The following is a 20,645-nucleotide window of genomic DNA, read 5'->3' as shown; positions in this document are numbered from 1 at the left end:
TGGGCATGACTTTTCTGCTTCTTTTTTATTTATTGCTGAGGCAATTGGAGTTAAGTGACTTGCCCAGGGTAGCGTGGCTAGGAAGTGTTAAGTATCTGAGGCCAGATTTTAACTCAGATCCTCCTCACTTCAGGGCTGATGTTCTATCCACTGCAAAAGCAGCTGCCCCATTTTGCTTCTATTTTTAAACCCAGCCAAGGTGGAATAGGTTAAATACTCTCCCTGCCTTATGAATCTAATCTCCTTGCCCTGTAACTTCACCTTTAATCAACACACTGGAGAAACTGGCCTAAAGGCCAGGTTTTTGTCTATAATCTGTATTTGGGACATCCAGGAAGGTGTATACTTGGGATCTGGGAGGCGTTCAGGGAGGACGAGGACCTCTCTTTAGCAAGAGTGAGAGCTTGCTAAGCCCTTTCCAGAGCGGCTCCGGAGCCTTTAGTGTCCATCTTTCACCCAGCTCTGCCCTATGGTTCCAAAATGCACGTGCTGCTATCACATCCCAGGAAAACCATCTTGGCAGACAGGCTAAACCAGGTAACCAATAGGTCTTCCACCCACTGGCAAACTAAGGGGCATTTACTCCCAGCATGTGGAGACTTCTGGCGGAGTGGGCAGCCAAGAACAAGCTGTTCCTCCTGAAGGTGGCTAAGGCTGGCAGTGTGATGTGCTCTGTTATGCATTACAAACACCAAAGCCATCCACGCCGCATTCTGGGCCATCCCCAGTCACCTTGACCTCTTGTCCTGCCTTTATCATTTTTGAGACTATGCTTCAGTACTGCTTTTCTCACCCTGTTACTTATTATGAAGGCTACTCCATTTCTTCTAAGGGATTCTTGCCCACAATAGGAAACGTAATGATCAGTAGAATTAAAGTCGTTCATTCCCATCCATTTAAATTCACTTTTTAATCATTCCATCTCCTGTTGGACAACATCCAGTTTACCTTGATTTGTGAATCTTACTTTCCAGGTCTCTATGTTGACTGACTGACAAATTTATATGACCAACACCAAGACTAGTGGGAACCAATTGTGAACTAAGCATTGCCATATTAAGCATAAGTATTGACACGACAGAAATTGGCAAATGTTACAAAGCACCGATGGATTTATTCCATGGTTGATTGGGTAGACTTAAAGTAGTGGAGAAAGTGCTAATTGTACATTTTAAATTTTAAAGTGTTTCAAGCTTATTTTTTCCCCCTAAAGATGGTTGCTAAACATTTCCCAGCGGGCCACTGCCCATTTTGTAATGGATAAATAAATAGTTTTCAAAAGAATTGTAAACATGACTAAAATGAAACTGCATTTTGCACAACTTCATATGTATAAGGAATATCATATTACTTGCATTTTCAATGAGTAGGGGACAGGCTGGAGAGAAGGAAAGAATTTGGAATTCAAAAATGTGTTTAAATAAAAAAAGATTGCAAACCATTAATAGCCATATAAAATCTTGCTCCCAATCATTGACAATTAAAGCAAATGCAATTTGGATCAACTCTGAGGTTTCACCTTATACTCAATTGTCAAAAATGACAAAAAAAGGTATGATCAATGTTGGAGAGGCTGAAAGACAGCACCATTGACACTTAATGAAGCCATGAATTGGTCCAAACATTCTGGAAAACTATATTTAAGAACACGATTCACTTTAAAAAAAAGTGAATAAAATGTCATGTCTTTTCAACAAGAGATCTCACTGATAAACATTTAGTGCCAAGAAGTCAATTATAAAATGATAAAATGAAAGATCTTACATACATTAAAATATTTGTAGCATCTTTTTTAGTAGTGGTAGCAAAGACCTGGAAATAAAGTTTTAAGTGTCCATCAATTACAGAATAGCTAAACAAATTGTGGTATCTTTATGTGATATTGTCCCTTAAGAATCAATAAATCTGAAGAATTCAGAGAAAAGCATGGGGAGACATATATGAATTAATACAAAAATGAAATAAAGCAGAACAAAGAAAATATTTCACAATGACTCTTAAGAAGATAAACTAAAAAGAAAAAGACTGAGCTAGTTACTGGAAGAGATAGTCAATCATAAAATTTACAACCATTTATCAAGAACTTACTATATGCCAGACACTGTGCCAAGTGCTTGAAGCTTAACATCAAAAAAAAAAAAATAGATCTTGGCAACTGGTCCCATTTCTTCCTTGAAAAAAAGAGGAAGCCAAGAAGTTGTTTGAGCTCTCTCCAGTTTCCCTTGGAAACAACAAGAAACCAAGTCTCTAAGCAGATGCTGGAATCTACAGAGAGAAGGAACAATTTTCTAGCCCAGAATAGCTTGAAAGGACTTCAAGGAAGGTCAGTCTCACTTGGCTAAAAGGGAGCAATATCCAGGTGAGCCAGCAAGAGAGGATCTTAGCCACAACACAGATCAGTAACCAAAACCTCTTGGTCCTGGCTCAATAGTGGCACAGCAGATCATAAATGGAACCCTTAGTCCCAGAGTGGAAAGCAAATTGCTAGCCTGGGAAACCAGGCGATTACATGTGGGACAATGTTGGAATACATGGGACAGCTGTTGAAATACCGGGGAGATCCAACCAAGACCTACAGAATGGATCTCTTCTTGTGAGAGGATGATACAAGGAGACTGAGAGGTAATTGCTTTTCTCTGATCTCTCTGAGAGAGGCCCTTGCATTGTCTGACCTCTCTCCTCTTCCCTTTGCCTGCAATTTATTTCATTCCCAGTCCACAACTTCTGTGTCAGCAAAGGCTGCCCTGCAACTCCTTCAGATGCTATGTTCCACAGCTGTGGAGACTCTCAGAGAAATGACCTGTCCCATCAAACTATTCCCTGCTGTAAACAAATCATCAAAGACAAGAGGTCCCTGCACTCAAAGTCAAAGCTCAAAGCTCTACAAGCAGCTTGGGGCAGCACCCCTCTGTGCCCCAGAAGCAAAACTTAGTTTTAAAAGCCATGAAACAGGAAAGGAAAGAAAGAAGCAAGGAAACAAGGAAGGAAGCAAGGAAAAAAACAAGGAAGAAAGGAAGGAAGGAAACAAGGAAGGAAGCAAGGAGAAAAGGAAGGAAGGAAGGAAGGAAGGAAAGAAGGAAGGAAGGAAGGAAGGAACAGCAAAAAAATTAACTGTGAGACCTTATGAGGTTGGTCTCAATCCCAAAAAGCCCTCTTGGAAGTGCTCATAAAGAATTTTAAATAAGGGAGCAGTTAGGTGACACAGTGGGTAGAGTGAAGTCAGGAGGACCTGAGTTCAAATCTGGCCTCAAACACTTAACATTTCCTAGCTGTGTGACCCTGGGCAAGTCACTTAACCTCAATTGCCTCGGCAAAACAAAACAAAAAAATGCACAATGTTTTTAGAGAATCTTAGAAAAGTATCCAATAACTACTTGAAACAACTTTAGCAATTTTATTTAAAATACATGCACATAAATCATCAGTATTTCTGTAAGTTACCAACAAAGCCTAGAAGCAGGAGATAGAAAGAGAAATTCCATTTAAAATAACTGTAGACAGGATAAAATATTTGGGAGTCTACCTGGCAAGCAAATTCACTAATCATATGAACATAATTACAAAACACCTTTCACAGAAATTAAGTCAGATCTAAATAATTGGGAAAATATCAATTGCTGATGGGTAGCCTGAGCTAAAAAAAAAAAAAAAAATGACAATTCTACATAAATTAGTCTATTCAGTAGCATAACAATCAAACTATCAAAAATTTATAGAGCTAGAAAAATTCATTTGCAAAACAAAAGGTCAAGAATATCAAGGGAATTAAGAAAAATTTTCAAAGCATGATAGCCTCACCATACCAGACTTATAACTATTATAAAGTGGCAGTCATCAAAATCATCTGGAACTGACTAAGAAATAGAGAGGTTAGGTACTCAAGACATACTAGTTAATGACTATAAATCAACTCAAAACCCAACTTCTGGAACAAGAATTCACTAACAAAAATTACTGGGGAAAATGGAAACTAGTATGGCAGAAATTAAGCATAGATCAACATTTCTCTGTGCTGCCTGGAAACTGATAGCCATAATTTTGATGAAAACATGAAGGTGCCAGGAGTAAGCTTTGCCAATAGGCAGGTGGGGAATGTGACTAAACGAACAGTGATAATCAGTCAAGAAGGGGGCAAAGCAGTGATGAGGACTCCAAGAACCTTCAAGAACACAGGAATCAGCTTCCACTTGAGAGAAAAACTTGAAGAAACAACTCCAGATAATAGTCACTGCAAATATGTTGAGAGCTTGGATGGTGACAAGCTAATTCATGTGCAGAAATGGGATGGCAAAATAGTTATGACTCTTACCTTTGGAAATACAGTGATTATTCATCACCATGAGAAGGCATAAATAGCATCATGATAGTCCCTTGTCTGGATGACATCCTATCATTCTGATATGAGTACCACCACACTACTGATGTGAATATCACTGATCTTGACTTGGAAGGTGATGTGTTTGTTTGGTTTTTTTAATGTTGCTCAACAGTAATGAATTGAACCAGCTACACCCAGCGAAAGAATTCTGGGAGATGACTATGAACCACTACATAGAATTCCCAATCCCTCTATTTTTGTCCACCTGCATTTTTGATTTCCTTCACAGGCTAATTGTACACTATTTCAAAGTCCAATTCTTTTTGTACAGCAAAATAACTGTTTGGACATGTATACATATATTTAATTTATACTTTAACATATTTAACATGTATTTGTCAACCTGCCATCTGGGGGAGGGGTTGGGGGGAAGGAGGGGAAAAATTGGAACAAAAAGTTTGGCAATTGTCAATGCTGTAAAATTACCCATGCATATATCTTGTAAATAAAAGGCTATAATAAAAAAAAAAAAATGTTGCTCAAATCAATTGTCTCATTTGTAAATTGAATATTTACAACAACTTTGCATGGTCTTGGAATCACATTTTTTACAAAAAACAATTTTTATGATTTGTGAGAGAAATTCAAGTGAAATAAAGATTATATGTTAGAAAACAAAAATTGTGTGATCAACTATGATAGACTTAACTTTTGTCAGCAATACAGGGGTTTAAGACAATTCCAATAAACTTTGGATGGAAAAGGCCATCCATATCCAGAGAAAGATATATGGAAACTGAATGTGACTTGAAATATACTATTTTAACTTTTTGTTCTGTTTCTTTTTCATGTTTTTTAAATTTTTCTTCCGATTTTTCTTTCCCAACATGATTCAGATGGAAAGATGCTAAAAAGGATTGTACATGTATAACATATCAGATTGCTTGTTGTCTTGAGGCTGTGGGAGAGAAGAAAGGAAAGGAAAAAAATTGGAACTCAAAATCTTACCAAAAATGAATGTTGAAAAGCATTTTTACATGTAATTGGAAAAATTATACTATTAAAATCATTTTAATTAAAAGAAAATATAGGGAAAAGAAATGGAAGCAGTGTTAGATTTTATATTCTTAGACTCAAAGGTCGCTGCAGATGGCAACTGCAACTATGGATGCTTGTTTCTAGGAAGAAAAGCTATTGCTAATCTAGATGACCTACTAAAAAGGCATCTTCGTTTGCTAACAACTATCAAAGCTGTGATTTTTCTATACATAGACACATTAGCTATGAGAGTTGGACTAAAGGAAAGCTGAGTACTGTGGAATCAACTCTTTCAATTTTGGTGTTGGAGACTTTTGAGACTTTCTTGGACCTCAAGGAGATCAAATCAGTGAATACTTAAATAAATTGATTCAAACTATTCACTGGAAGTAAAATACTGAATCTGAAGCTTAAGTACTTTGGCCACATAATGAGAAGACAGGACTCATGGAAAATACCCTGATGTTGAGAAAGATTAAAGACAAAAGAAAAAGGGGATGGCAGAGGATAAGATGGATAAACAGTGTCACAGAGGCAATGAACATGAGCTTGGACAGACTTCAGGTGATAGAGCAGGGTAGAGGGCCCTGGTATACTATATATGTATGGTCCATGGGGTCATGAAAAGTCAGCTGAACAAAACAACAATCTTTTGGCCATTTATCTACTGGAAAAGAGGTCTTATTTTTACAAATTTGACTCAGTTTCCTATATATTTGAGAAATGAGGCTTTTTATCAGAAAAATTGCTGTAAAAATTTGTTCCCTAGTTTCCTGCTTTCTAATTTTGATTTGTGCAACAAGTTTAATAATTTCATGTGATCAAAATGATCTATTTTACTTCTCACAATCCTTTCTATCTCTTATTTGGTCATAAACTATTCCCTTATACATAGATCTGACAGGTACATTTATTCTATACTCCTTAACTTATTTATGATATCACCGTTTATGTTTCAATCATTTATACATTTTGACCTTATCTTAGTATGTGGTATGAAATGTCAGTCTATACCTAGTTCCTGCCAAACTGCTTTCCAGCTTTCCCAGAAATTTTAATCAAATGTTGAATATTTGTCCTAAAAGTTTGGATCTTTGCATTTATCAAACATTAAATTACTGTGGTCATATACTACTGTTTATCAGATAGCTAATCTATTTCATTGATTCTCCACTCTTATTTTTTAGCCAGTACCAGATGGCTTTTTTGATTTCCACTTTGAAATATAGTTTAAAATCTAGAGCTGCCTTTATTTATATTTGTTGTTAATTATCTTAGCTAATTCATTAGAGGATTTTCCAGGATTCTCTAAGTTTACTATTGTATCATCTACAGAGTGATTGTTTCATTCTTTATTGCTTATTTTTATTCTTTCAAGTTCTTTTGCTTGTCTTGTTACTACAGCTAGCATTTCTAGTACAATCTTGAATAATGGTAATGATAACCGACATTCTTGCTTCACTCCTGGTCTTATTGGGAAAGCTTCAGGTTTTTCTCTGTTTTTGATAAAGCTTGCTCTTTATTTTAGATGACTGCAATTGATCATTTTTTAAAAGACTCTATTTGGCTGAGCAAATATAATAAAGATGACAATGCTACCTAAACTAATCTATTTAGTGCTAAACCAATCAGACTCTCAAGAAACTATTTTAATGACCTAGAAAAAATAACAAAATTCATATGGAAGAACAAAAGGTGAAGAATTTCAAGGGAACTAATGAAGAAAAAATCAAATGAAGGTGGCCTAGCTGTAGCTGTATCTGATCTCAAACTATATTATAAAGCAGTGGTCATCAAAACCATTTGGTATTGGCTAAGAAATAGAGTAGTTGATCAGTGGAATAGGTTAGGTTCACAGAACAAAATAGTCAAAAACTTTAATAATCTAGTGTTTGACAAACCCACAAACCCCAGTTTTGGGGATAAGAATTCACTGACAAAAACTGCTGGAAAAATTGGAAACTAGTGTGGCAGAAACTAGGCATGGACCCACACTTAACACCGTACACTAAGATAAGGTCAAAATGGATTCATGACCTAGGCATAAAGATGAGATTATAAATAAATTAGAAGAACATAGGATAGTTTACCTCTCAGACCTGTGGAGGAGGAAGGAATTTGTGACCAAAGAAAAACTAGAAATCATTATTGATCACAAAATAGAAAATTTTGATTATATCAAGTTAAAAAGCTTGTGTACAAACAAAACTAATGCAGACAAGATTAGGAGGGAAGCAATAAACTGGGATAACATTTTTACAGTTAAAGGTTCTGATAAAGGCCTCATTTCCAAAATATATAGAGAATCAACTCTAATTTATAAGAAATCAAGCCATTCTCCAATTGATAAATGGTCAAAATATATGAACAGACAATTTTCAGATGATGAAATTGAAACTATTTCTACTTATATGAAAGAGTGTTCCAAATCACTTTTGATCAGAGAAATGCAAATTAAAACAACTCTGCGATACCACTACACACCTGTCAGATTGGCTAGAATGACAGGGAAAGATAACGCGGAATGTTGGAGGGGATGTGGGAAAACAGGGACACTAATACATTGTTGGTGGAATTGTGAATACATCCAGCCATTCTGGAGAGCAATTTGGAACTATACTTAAAAAGTTATCAAACTGTGCATCCCTTTTGATCCAACAGTGTTACTAGTGGGCTTATATCCCAAAGAGATCTTAAAGAAGGGAAAGGGACCTGTACGTGCAAAAATGTTTGTGGCAGGTCTCTTTGTAGTGGTCAGAAACTGGAAACTGAGTGGATGCTCATCAATTGGAGAATGGCTGGGTAAATTATGGGTATATGAATGTTATGGAACATTATTGTTCTGCAAGAAATGACCAACAGGATGATTTCAGAAAGGCCTGGAGGGCCTTACAGGAATTGTTGCTGAGTGAAATGAGCAGGACCAGGAGATTATTATATACTTCAACAACAATACTATATGATGATCAATTCTGATGGACCTGGCCATCCTCAGCAATGAGATGAACCAAATCAGTTCCAACAGAGCAGTCATGAACTGAACCAGCTACACCCCAGGGAAAGAACTCTGGGAAATGAGTGTGAACCCCCATAGAGAATTCCCAATCCCTCTATTTTTGTCCACCTACATTTTCGATTTCCTTCACAGGCTAATTGTTCACTATTTCACAGGCCGATTCTTTTTGTACAGCAAAATAACTGTTTGGACATGTATACATATATCGTATTTAACTTATATTTTAACAAATTTAACATGTATTGGTCAACCTGCCATCTGGGGGAGGGGGAAGGGGAAGGAGGGGAAAAGTTGGAACAAAAGGTTTTACAATTGTCAATGCTGAAAAATTACCCATGCATGTAACTTGTAAATAAAAAGCTATAAAACAAAACAAAACAAAACAAAGCAAAACCCAACAGTTTTGAGTTCCATGTGACCCCGGGCCAGTCACTTAAGCTCAATTAACTAGCAGCAAAAAAAAAAAAAAAAAAACAACAACAACAACAACAACAACAACAACAATAACAAAAAAAACTTTGAGTTCCAGATTGTCTTCTTCCTCCCTCCCTATACTCCTTTTTTGAAAATGCAAGCAATTCAATATAGGTTATACATGTGTGTTTACTCATGCAAAAGATTTCCATAATAATCATGTTATGGAGAAAAAAATAGACAAAAAAAATAACCCTCAAGAAAAATATTTTTTTTTAAAAGTCTGCTTCAATCTGCATTCAAGGACCATCAATTCTTTTTTTTTTTGGGGGGGGGGGGAGGTATGGATAGCATTTTTCATCATACCTTCAGAATATTGGATCATTGTATTGCTGAGAATAGTTAGGTTATTTACAGTTGATCATTTTACATTATTACTGTCCCTTTGTACACAGTACATTTCACTTTGCATCAGTTCATAGAAGTCTTTCCAGATTTTCTGAGAGCACCTGTTTGGCATTTTTTTTCTTTAGCACAGTAGTATACCATCATAATTACATACCACAATTTATTTGGCCATTCTCCAATTGATGAGTATCCCCTTGATTTCAATACTTTGCCTCCAGGAAAAAAAAAACTGTTGTAAATATTTTTGTACATATAGGTCCTTTTTATTTTCATTTTTTATCTCTTTTGGGATATAAAACCTACTAGTGGTATTGTTAGGTTCAAGGGTATGCATGGTTTTATAGCCCTTTGTGAATAGTTCCAGATTGCTCTACAAAATGGTTGAATCAGTTCACAACTCCACCGACAATGCATTAATGTCTCATTTTTCCCACACCCCCTCCAACATTTGTCATTGTCCTTTTCTATTTTCTAGTGTTTTTAATTAAAATGTGTGTTATGTTTTGTCAAAGACTTTTTTTGTATCTATTGATATAATCAAATGGGTTGTTTTGTTTTTATTATTGATAATATTGAACCAGTCCTACATTCCTGCTGTAAATCCCACCCGGGGATAGTATATGATCTTTATGACAGATTGTTATAATTTGTTTAGTAGTATTTTATTTAAAATTTTTGCATTGGCATTCATTAAAGAAATGGGTCTAGGGTTTTCTTTCTCTGTTTTTGATCTCCCTGGTTTAGGAATAAAATTATTCTTGTGTCATAAAAGGAGTTTGGTAGAATTTCTTTGTCTTTTTTACCTAATAGTTTATATAGTACTTTTGGTAGGATTCACTTATAAATCATCTTGTCCTGGGAATTTTGTCTTAGGGAGCTCATTTATAACGTGTTCAATTTCTTCTTCTAAGATAGGGTTATTTCTTCTTTTAAACTGGGCAGTTTATATTTTGTAGATATTCATTCATTTTCTTGTATCAGTTCTAGTAGCATATAAATGAGCAAAATAGCTTCTAACAATTGCATTAATTTTATCTTCATTGGAGATTGTCACCCTTTTCATTTTTGATAATAGTAATTTGGTTTTCTTCTTTCTTTTTTAAAAATCAAATCAACCAATAGTTTATTTTATTGTGTGTGTTTAAAGAAAACCATCTTCTAGTTTTATTTATTAGTTAAATGAGTTTTTTATTTGTATATTTATTCACCTTGCCTTTGATTTTTCAAGATTTCTATTTTGGTGTTTAATCAGGGACTTTTAATTTGTTCTTTTTCTAGTTTTTACTTGCATGTCCAATTCATTGATATTGTCTTTCTCTCTGTTATTGATGTATATACTTAGAGGTATAAATTTTCCCCTGGGCTTTGGCTGCATCCTAGAAATTTTGGATTATTCTCTTGCAATTCTATTTAATGAAATTACGATTGTTTCTATGACTTGTTCTTTAACTCATTCTTTAGGATCTGATTATTTAACTTCTAATTAATTTTTAATCTGTGCTTCCATTGTCCTTTACTTAATGTAATTTTTATTGCATTATGGTCTCAAAGAGGTGCATTTAATATTTCTGCTTTTGCACTTTTGGTTGTAAAGTCTTTATGCCCTAATGCATAGTTAGTTTTGTAAAAGTAAAATATACAGCTGAGGAAAAGGTATAATCTTTTTTATTCCCATTCAGTTTACTCCAGAGGTCTAATGATATCTAATTTTTCTATTCATCTCTTTGGCTTCTTTTTAAAATTTATTTTGTGGTTAGATTCACCTAGCTCTGAGAGGGGAAGGTCGAGGTCCTCCACTAGTATAGTTCTACTGTCTATTTCCTCCTACAATTCATTGAACTTTCCCATTAAGAATTTGGATGCTATGCTTTTTGATACATTTATGTTTAGTATTGCTATTACTTCATTTTTTATGGAAGATGTTTCCTTTAAGATGTAGTTTCCCTGTTTGTCTCTTTGCTTATTGTTATTTAGCCATTTTAATCATGTCTGACTCTGTGATCCCATTTTTTCATTTTCTTGGAAGAGATATTAGAGTGGTTTGCCATTTCCTTCTTTAGTTCATTTTACAGATAAAGAAAATGAGTCAAACAGAATTAAGTGACTTTCCCAGGATCACAAAACTAGTCAGAGTAGTTTCTCATTTCCTTCTTTAGTCCTTTTACAGATAAGGAAAATGAGTCAAACAAGGTTAAGTAACTTGCCCAGGATCACAAAACTCATCAGTGTCTGAGACTGGATTTTGAGCTCAGATCTTTTTAATTCTAAGCCTTATGTTTTATTCCTATGCAATCTAGCCATCCTACTTATCCCTTTTAATTAGGTCTGTTTTTGCTTTTGCTTTATCTGAGATCCTGAATGCTATCCTTACCTTTTTTACTTCAGCTAATAAGACTTCTGGGGTAAGATAGACTTCTATTTTCAACTGAGTTTTATATTTATGCTTATAATAGTGTGTGTATGTGTGTGTGTGTGTGTGTGTGTATGTGTGTGTGTATTTCCCTCTTTCAACCAATTTAGATGTAAGGTTCAATATTGCTTCCTCCCACCATTTCCTCCTTTACTCTAAAAGTCCTTTCTTGTGTGGTTCTTTTATGGAAGATATTTTCCCCTATTATTCTTCTCCCTTCCCACTTCTCCCAGAACATTTCTTTTTCTCACCTATCCATTTTTTAATATCATCCTAACATAAACAACCCACTCTTACACTCAATTTCTATATGAATCATTCTAACTGTACTAATGATGATAAAAGCTCTCAAGTTACATGTATCATTTTTCTATATAGAAAGATAAACTGCTTAGCATTATTGGGTCCCTTGTAATTTCTCTTTCACATTTGCCTTTTTAGGTTTTTCTTGACTCATATTTGAAAGCCAAATTTTGGAAACAGCTAGGTAACACAGTGAATAGATCACCAACCTTGGGGTTAAGAGGAGCTAAGTTCAAATCCAGCCTCAGACACTTGACACTTAACTAGCTGGGTGACATCTGGGCAATCACTTAGTTCTAATGCCTTATGGGAAAAAAAAATCAGGAATTCTTGGAAATCCTCTATTTCAGTAAATATTCATTTTTTTTTCCTTGAAGGATTTTACTTAGTTTTGTTAGGTAGGTTATTCTTAGTTGTAATTCCAGTTCTTTTGCCTTCTGGAATATTATATCGAAACTCTCTGCTCCTTTAACATGGTAGCTACTAAATCTTGTGTGATCTTGATTGTGGTTCTACAGGATTTTAATGTTTTTTTTCCTAATTTCTATTTTTTAAATTCCCATTGACCTGGGAGCTCTGGAATTTGGCTATAATATTTCTGGGAGTTTTCATTTTAGGATTTCTTACAAGTGGTGGTCAGTGAATCTTTTCAAATTCTATTTTACTCTGTAGTTCTAAAATATTCATGAAATTTATGTTGATAATTTTTTAATGTGATATCTGCACTCTTTCTTTGATATGACTTTCAGTTAAATTATCTCTCTTTGATCTAATTTCCAGAGCAGTTATTTTTTCATTCTTTTTTCTTTGTTTTATTATTTCTTTATGTCTCCTAGAGTCATTAACTTCTATTTGTCCAATTCTATTTTTTAAAGGAATTCCTTTCTTCAGTGAACTTTTGTACATCTTTTTCTACTTGGGTGATTTTGTTTTTTTAAGGTGTTAACAATTTTCTTAAGCATTTTATGCCTCTTTTACCAAGCTGTTAGTTGTCTTTTTATAACTTTCTTCTTTTACTCTCATTTCTTTACCTAATTTTTCCTTTACCAGTCTTATTTATTTTGAAGATCATTTTTTACCTCTTTCAAGAATTTTTATTTCTTTTTGCTTGTGTCTAATTCACCTTTTTCTTTCAGGATTTGCTTGTGGCTATTTTTGACTTCATTGGCGTCTTCTAAGTTTGTGTCTTGATCTTCCTTATCATCATAGTATACTTTTATTGTCAAATTCTTTTGTTATTATTGCTGTTTGCTCATTTTACCCATTGTTTATTGATGTGGAACTTTATGTTAAAGCTGGGCTCTGTTCCTGATGGGGGAGAAGCCAGGCATTGTGTCAAGCTACAGCCTTTTTGCCACTGCTGTTTTCAAAGCTTGTTGGAAGTTTTTGTCATTTCCAAGGTGGTGTGATTCTGGGGAGAAGTTTGGTCAGTGCTCCGTTAGTCTGCATTCTGGTTCTTAGGAAGGGCATTTGATCCTTTGAATTGCAATAGATACTGCTCCTCAGGGTCCCTGATCCCTTGTGACCAAAAGTGCTACAAAAATTCACTGTTCAAGCCTTCTACTCCTTCTTGACCAAAAGTACTCCTTAAATTATGTCCGGAAGTAGAGTTAGGGCATGTAGTCACCAGATAGAGTCTGATCCCACATCTAGTGCTAGCACAGGGACGCCCTGTTTCTTTCTCAGAAGTTGCCAGTTCCTCTTGAGAGTCCTGAAGCCGCTACTACTTCTGTCACCATTAGCTGGTCCTGCTCCTGGTGTTTCATCCATGTGGGCTTCAGGGCAGCCTCCACCCACCTCACCCATCACAGATCTCATTTTCTGACCTCCTAACTTGTCTTGGGCTAGAAGAATGCCTCAATCTGATTTTATTGTTGGCTCTGTCACTCCAGAATTCAATTTCAGGCATTGTTTTAAATGTGTTTGGAGAAAAATGTTGGGAGAACTCAGCTCAATGCTTTCGGTACTCCTCCATATTTGTTCCCCATTCTCATCCCTGGAAACAACAAGCATTTTTAAAACACTATTACAGGTCAAGCACTGTTCCAAGTGCTAGAAGAGCAAAAATAAAATTGAAACAGTTCCTGTCTTCAAGAAGTCTACATTCTATTTAGTATCTAAGAATATCCAGATATTTATTTCCTTTAAAAACTTGCTGAGGGGAAACAGTAGGTGGTACAGTGGATAGAGCACCAGCCCTGAAGTCAGGAGGACCTGAGTCAAATCTGGTCTCAGACACTTAACACTCCCTAGCTGTGTGACCCTGGACAAGTCACTTAATTCCAATTGCCTTCAGAGGGGGAAAAAAGCCTTGCTTTTTAAGGATTGTTATTGTTCAGTCGTTTCAGTCACATGACTGATTCTTTGTAACTCCATTTGGTATTTTTTAGCCAGAGATACTGGAACGGTTTGCCATTTTCTTCTCCAGCTTATTTTACAGATGAGGACACTGAGGGTGAAGTGATTTGTTCAGGGTCACACAGCTAAGTGTAACACAGGTCACAACTGTCTGAGGCTGGATTTGAACTCAGGAAAAGGCAAATTCCTGAGTCCAGGTCCAGTACTCTATTCACTGAGCCACTGTTGTTTAATTATATTAATTTTTAAAGTAACGTTTTCTCTGCCTCATCCTCCCCAAAAAGCAAATCGGATTCAAATGAGTGCTAGATCACACGAGTGAGGCATCTTACCACCACCTGCTGGCAGCAACTTCAGAATGCAGGAGAAACGACGTCTCTTGTCTCATGAGCTGGGCAGAGATCATCCAGTCAGTACCAGGCACTGAATTGCACCGACCACAGACATCACAGGTAGCAACGTCAGATGTCACTTAGTAAAAAAACAAAGCTAAGACCTTTGGGTTAATTTTGTGCCCACCGCTTTAGCAACCACACTTCAGTACCAAGAATGACATGAGAATGACAGCTTGAACTCCTCAGAATTAACTTCTCAGATGCTAAAGACCATTGGTTTGGGTCTGGTCTTACTCAGACTAGGTCACTGGCTCAGGCTCTGAATATGAATAAACATAATATATAAATAAACCTATAATATATGAACATAAACATATATAATATTTATATATTATATATAATATGTACACATAATATACATATACATATATTTATATTATATATAAACATATATGAATAAACAGCATGGAAAGAATATTGATCAAGAATATATATAGTGTTAGTTTAGGTGGGCTGATATTGGTTCAGTTGAGGGCAAGAAGGCGCTTACTAAGTTCCAGACACTGTGCTAAGCAATCAATAAACATTTCTGAAGTGCCTACTATGTGCCAAGCACTCAGCACTTTACAAACACTCTCTCATTTGATCCTCACCACAACACTGAGAGATGAATGCTATTTTTACTTCCATTTTACATTTGAAGTAACTGAGGCAGAGAAAGACACAGCTAGAAAGCCCCAGAAGCTGAATTTGAACTCCAGTCTTCCTCACTCAGGGGCAAAGCTCTATCTACTATGGCACCTCCTAAGTGCCTCTGAATGCAGCTTTCCCTGACTTCTCCTATCCTGGTTAGACTGAAAATGCCGTTCATTGTTTATTTGTATGTAGACAACACTGTGATTAATAATCTACACATTCGTTATAAATAGTTCTGAATTCGAAATCTATTTTTTCTTAATTAGTGGGAATCAATAACAGTTCACCTGAGACCCACTCTCCCGAGAGGGAAGATTGTATCACAGACCACCATTTCTTGAGGCATCCAGGCTATGCTAGCTTTCTTTTGCTCCTCCCCTCACTCTCCAGACTGCTCTAGCTCCTGGACAGTAGCCTTGCCCCACACAGGAACCGCAGCTCCCCTGCCTCAACTTCCCATGTATTATGTATGGGCTTATTCTTCCAGGCTCCGTGGTCTCTTGTGATACCCAGGGGACACCATGTCACTGCTGTCCAGGAGACTTCCTCTCCCATTTCTCAGCTTTCTCTTATGTCTATAGTCCTTAATTAGAATGTCTGCTCCTGGAGGCAGATACTGGGCTGTTGTGGGTCATTCTTGGGATTTTTTTTTTTTTTGGGGGGGGGAGTATTTTTATATCCTCAGCACACAGCGCAGTCCCTGACAGTAAGTACTTAAAGTACTTAATTCTCTGTCTCTCTCTCTGACTTTCTCTCTCTCTCTCTCACACATACACACATCCTCTTTCTCTCTCCCCCTCTCTGTGTGTGTCTCTCTTCTCTGTCTCTGTCTCTCTCTCTCTGTCTTTCTTTCTCTTTCTCTCTCTCCCCCTCTCTGTGTTTCTCCCTTTGTCTTTCTTCTCTGTCTCTCTCTCTCACACATACATCCTCTTTCTCTTTCTCTCTCTCCCCCTCTCTCTGTCTCCCTCTGTCTCTCTCTGTCTCTCACACACACACATCCTTTCTCTTTCTCTCTCCCCCCTCTCACTGTGTCTCTGTGTGTGTCTCCCTCTGTCTCTCTTCTGTTTTTGTCTCTCTCTCCCCCTTGTGCTCTCTCTTCTCTGTTCTTTTTCTTCGCTCTCACACGCAAATATATTCACCCATCTATATCTCCATCCACCCATTTGTCTATTAATCCATCATCTACTTCTATCATTATTTATCTTTCTATTCTTGCACATGTTGAGCCAGTCAGAAGAAAGAGTACCTCAAACCCTGTGTCAAGTCTTTATATTTAGACAACAAGGAATCGATATCAATGGGTTGAAACCTTAGTCCTCTGGACCAATTAATTCTGGAGAATGGTTTTAGTGTCTTTTTAGGGGAAAAAAAAAACTAGTCTCGCCTATGTGGCAGGGACTTTAGTAGATGTTACTCCTGTCACATCAGTAAACAACCTTCTTATAAGGACAGTGCAAACTGAGACCACTGGAGAAAATGATAATTAACAGTTTGGTTTATTTTAATCATCATCTGAAATTATAGAGAATTTTTTTAATGTCTTTTAGTTTTAAATGACTATTTCTAGATTCTTTTCCAAATAGGTTCTTGACAAAGCTCGTTTTCTTAAAAGAAAATAATAAAATCAGCAATGTAACCATAAGGCATCCCATTTCTGTAATTTAAAAGTAGGTCAAATTTTAAGTCATACAGTGGGGTCCAGGTCACTACAAAACAAGGGCTTTGGGCTACGACACCTGTCTCATTCTAGAGCTCAGGGAGGTCAGAATTCTATTTTTCAGCCTTAGAAAGACAAAAACAACTGAGATTGTAACCCCACCCCTCAGCTAGTAACTGGGACAGTTTTAAAATACTTAGCCTTTCCCCCTCCTCCTGAAAATATCCTCAAGGCATACACCCACCTGCCCACCCCCCACTGTCAATCTTGCCAAGTGTCTTCTTAAACTTTCTCTAAGTCACATCTGGAAGCTATTGATGAAAGACAGCATGAATTCAAGATTGATTCAGATTTTCCCACAGTCCTTCTCCTATTACAGTAAGGAAGGAGCCAAGGTATAATTATAAATTTCTCAAAGGCCCTGGGGGGAAATTAATGACATGTGTTTCATGCAAGAAATGATTGGAGTCTAAAATGCCAGAGGGATCTCATTTGTTGGAGATGTTTTCATAAGGCTTCAAACGACTTTATGAGTTGTGAAAGACGTACGAGACCGAAACTGAGATCCCAGCTCCACCCCTACAGGTCCTAGAGACTGGGGCTTCCTAGGATAAAAACTCAAAATCCCTTCTTCCCTTCCTGTGAGTCTACTCCACCTGAAACCTGTTCTGGGGTGACGCCCGTTTTATTTCCCTATTCCTTCCTGGCCTGGAGTTTCCCCAAGGAACCTCTTCATGCTTTTTAAACCCAAAATTTCGCTCACACAACAAAAGAGAATAATGATTTCCCACAGGAGGACAGTAATTAGGGCAAGTTCACTTTGAATGCAATGTGAGAATGCAAGTGTCCGAAAAAAGTTCTAAATGGCTCGATTCCCACCTCTGGTTTGGTTATCCGGATCAGTGGTGGTGAAGGGACTTCTTGGACAGGAAGTTCCACCGAGGCACATCTGCCCTTTAGCCTTTGAGAGTTAGCTACCTGCGGTTGTGAGAGGTGGCAGGATTAGCCCAGGATGATGTAGACTTTAAATATCCTGTATTTACTTGCATCCAGAGCTCCCTGTTGCCAAGACCAGGGCTCTACCTAGTTATTGATTACTTTTGTTAATATCATTATATTGAAAAGATCTCTTTTGAAGTTTCCCTCGTGCCACAGAGTTATAAACATGGAAGTCTAGAGATTATATGACTTGACTAAGATCACACAGCTGAGATTACTTCTGGATCCACCAATGACCGATCTTTTGCTCTTTCCAGGACGCTGTGCCACACGTGCCAATCAGTCCAAAAACCACTAAGGGATTTTGAAATATTTCTGTAAATATGGTAATTAAGTTCAACTAAATAAAGTCTTGTTGTAGTGTCCCTAACACAGTATTGGCAATTTCCTTCAAAAACAAATTCTGATGTATACATATATTGTATTTAAGATATCCTTTAACGTGTTTAACATGTATGGGACTGCCTGCCATCTAGGGGAGGGGGTGGAGGGAAGGAGGGGAAAAGTTGGAAGAGAAGTTTTTGCAGGGTCAGTGTTGAAAAATTAACCATGCATATGTTTTGTCAATAAAAAGCTATATTTTAAAAAAACAACAACAAATTCTGGCAATGAAATATTTCTTCTTCCTCTCAGCAAAGAAGGTGTAGGCAGGGGTCCTCAAACTTTTTAAATAGGGGGCCAGTTCACTGTCCCTCAGACTGTTGGAGGGCCGGACTATAGTAAAAACAAAACCTTTGTTTTGTGGGCCTTTAAATAAAGAAACTTCATAGCCCTGGGGGAGGGGGATAAACGTCCTCAGCTACTGCATCTGGCCCGAGAGCCATAGTTTGAGGACCCCTGGAGGAAGGGGGCACTATATAGTGCTATATAGTCAACTGTGGATGGGATAAAGGATAGGGAAGGTATATCCAGAGGAGATTATGTTAGCATTTTAAAGACTATTGTTTTATTTTCAACTTTAAATTCTCTCCTTTCCTCTTCCATCAAAAAAAAAAAAAAAAAAACACTTTAAAAAAAGAACAAATTCTGAGTTTTTCAGAAATGGTTAATTTTAACTGTTCTTCAAGACTCAGCTCAAATGGCACTTTCTTCAAGAAGCCCTTCCTAGATCCCAAGTATAAGTGCCTTTTGGGGGGCATTATCTCCTCTGCACTGTATATGTTTTCTTCATACATTGTTATTTGCATTTGTCTTTCCCATTAGAATGTAAGCTCCTTAAAAGCAGGGGCTGTTTTTCCCTCAGTCCAGTGCCTGCTATGTAGCAAGTTCTAAATAAATACTTATTGGCCGATAGATTATATTGCATCTGATCACTGTTCTGCATACACACCTTGAGATTTCCAAGGTCCCATAAATGACAGAGGATCCCAGGATCTCTTTTTCTCTCAAAATGTTACTTTTCACCTAAGATCGGAATCTTCTTTCCTTTTGCACTCTTGTTGGGCTTCATTCCTGAGGTGAGCTGCCTGGGTCACAGCCTGCTGTCTGCTCCGTTCCATCCTCAGGAAAGTCTGACTGAAATATCACACACGTGTGCTTGTGGGCCAGGTCTTCTCACCCCATTCTCACGCTCGCGAAACTATTATTCCAGGTTTTATTACAGCTCCTTTGAGTGCCTGGGGCTTTGCTTAGGACTCTGGAAACCCTGAGTGAAACTACTTAGTCACTGGGAACCTCAGTGGGTGGCTGAGCTGCTGTTCTTCCCACATGCCTGGGCAGCTGCAGCCACTCAGACACAGACATCCACCCACAACTGGGAACTCACACACACCCAGTTATCTGGAGTCCCTGAAACACACAGCCGGGTAGTCTTAGAGCCACAGAAACCCTCAGGCGGCAGGGTTTTTAATGAACACAAATAACCATACACACATCTCCTTCAGGACAGAAGAATAAAGAATGATAGCTCTCTTTCTTAAGTTGTACTTAATGTGGGATATGGGAAGCATATTAATACACTGTTGGTGAAGTTGAGGCTTACACCAGTCATTTTTGGTCGCAGTTTGGAATTAGACCAAAAAAAGGGACAAAACTGTCCTTAGATCTTTTGACCCAGGGATCCCACTACTAGCATATAGCTCAAAAAGGTCCAAAATCACAATAATGATCCAAATGTTCCAAAATGTTTGTGACATCACAGCAAAAATTGGGATCAAAGTAGGTACCTATCAATTGAGGAATGAGGAAAAAACTGTGATATCTGAATGTGATGAACTTATGGGCCAGTGAGAAATAATGAATGTGAAAAATTTTTTTAAAAACTGGAAATAAAGATAGAAATTGAAGAAAACCAGAGAATACAAAGTTCACTATGACAACATGAATATAAGAGAAAAGATCCCCGGGAGAAAACAACACAGTATCCCATCTGTGGGATGGGACCCACAGTCGGACCATTTTTAGTCTTTCATTTATTTATTTAATAAAATAAATGAAAGACTAAAAAAAATAAATGAAAGACTAAAAATGGTCCCATGGGATACTGTGTTGTTTTGACCATTTACTTTAGAAATCTACCTTGACTTCCTCTTTATGGGATAGATTAAATGATGAATCATGACATGTGTTTCTCTACAATCTACAAAGTAAAAGCAGCTATTTCTAATAATATGAGAACAACTTCTATAGTAATATTTACCTAAAATTAGAGTATGTTCCCACATCTTCCAGATAAGTCTTTTGACCAGACCAAG

At 37.0% G+C, this 20,645-nt stretch overlaps 1 pseudogene; it reads left to right on the top strand.

The window, feature by feature from the left end:
* The first annotated feature begins 590 nt into the window (after positions 1-590).
* On the top strand, positions 591-4,392 carry LOC111719934 (annotated as a pseudogene).
* The last annotated feature ends 16,253 nt before the right edge of the window (positions 4,393-20,645 follow it).

Source organism: Sarcophilus harrisii, chromosome 3 (assembly GCF_902635505.1).
Source record: "Sarcophilus harrisii chromosome 3, mSarHar1.11, whole genome shotgun sequence".
NCBI lineage: Eukaryota > Metazoa > Chordata > Mammalia > Dasyuromorphia > Dasyuridae > Sarcophilus > Sarcophilus harrisii.
Note: the sequence above shows the minus strand (reverse complement) of the source record. Positions and strands in the feature narration are given on the sequence as shown.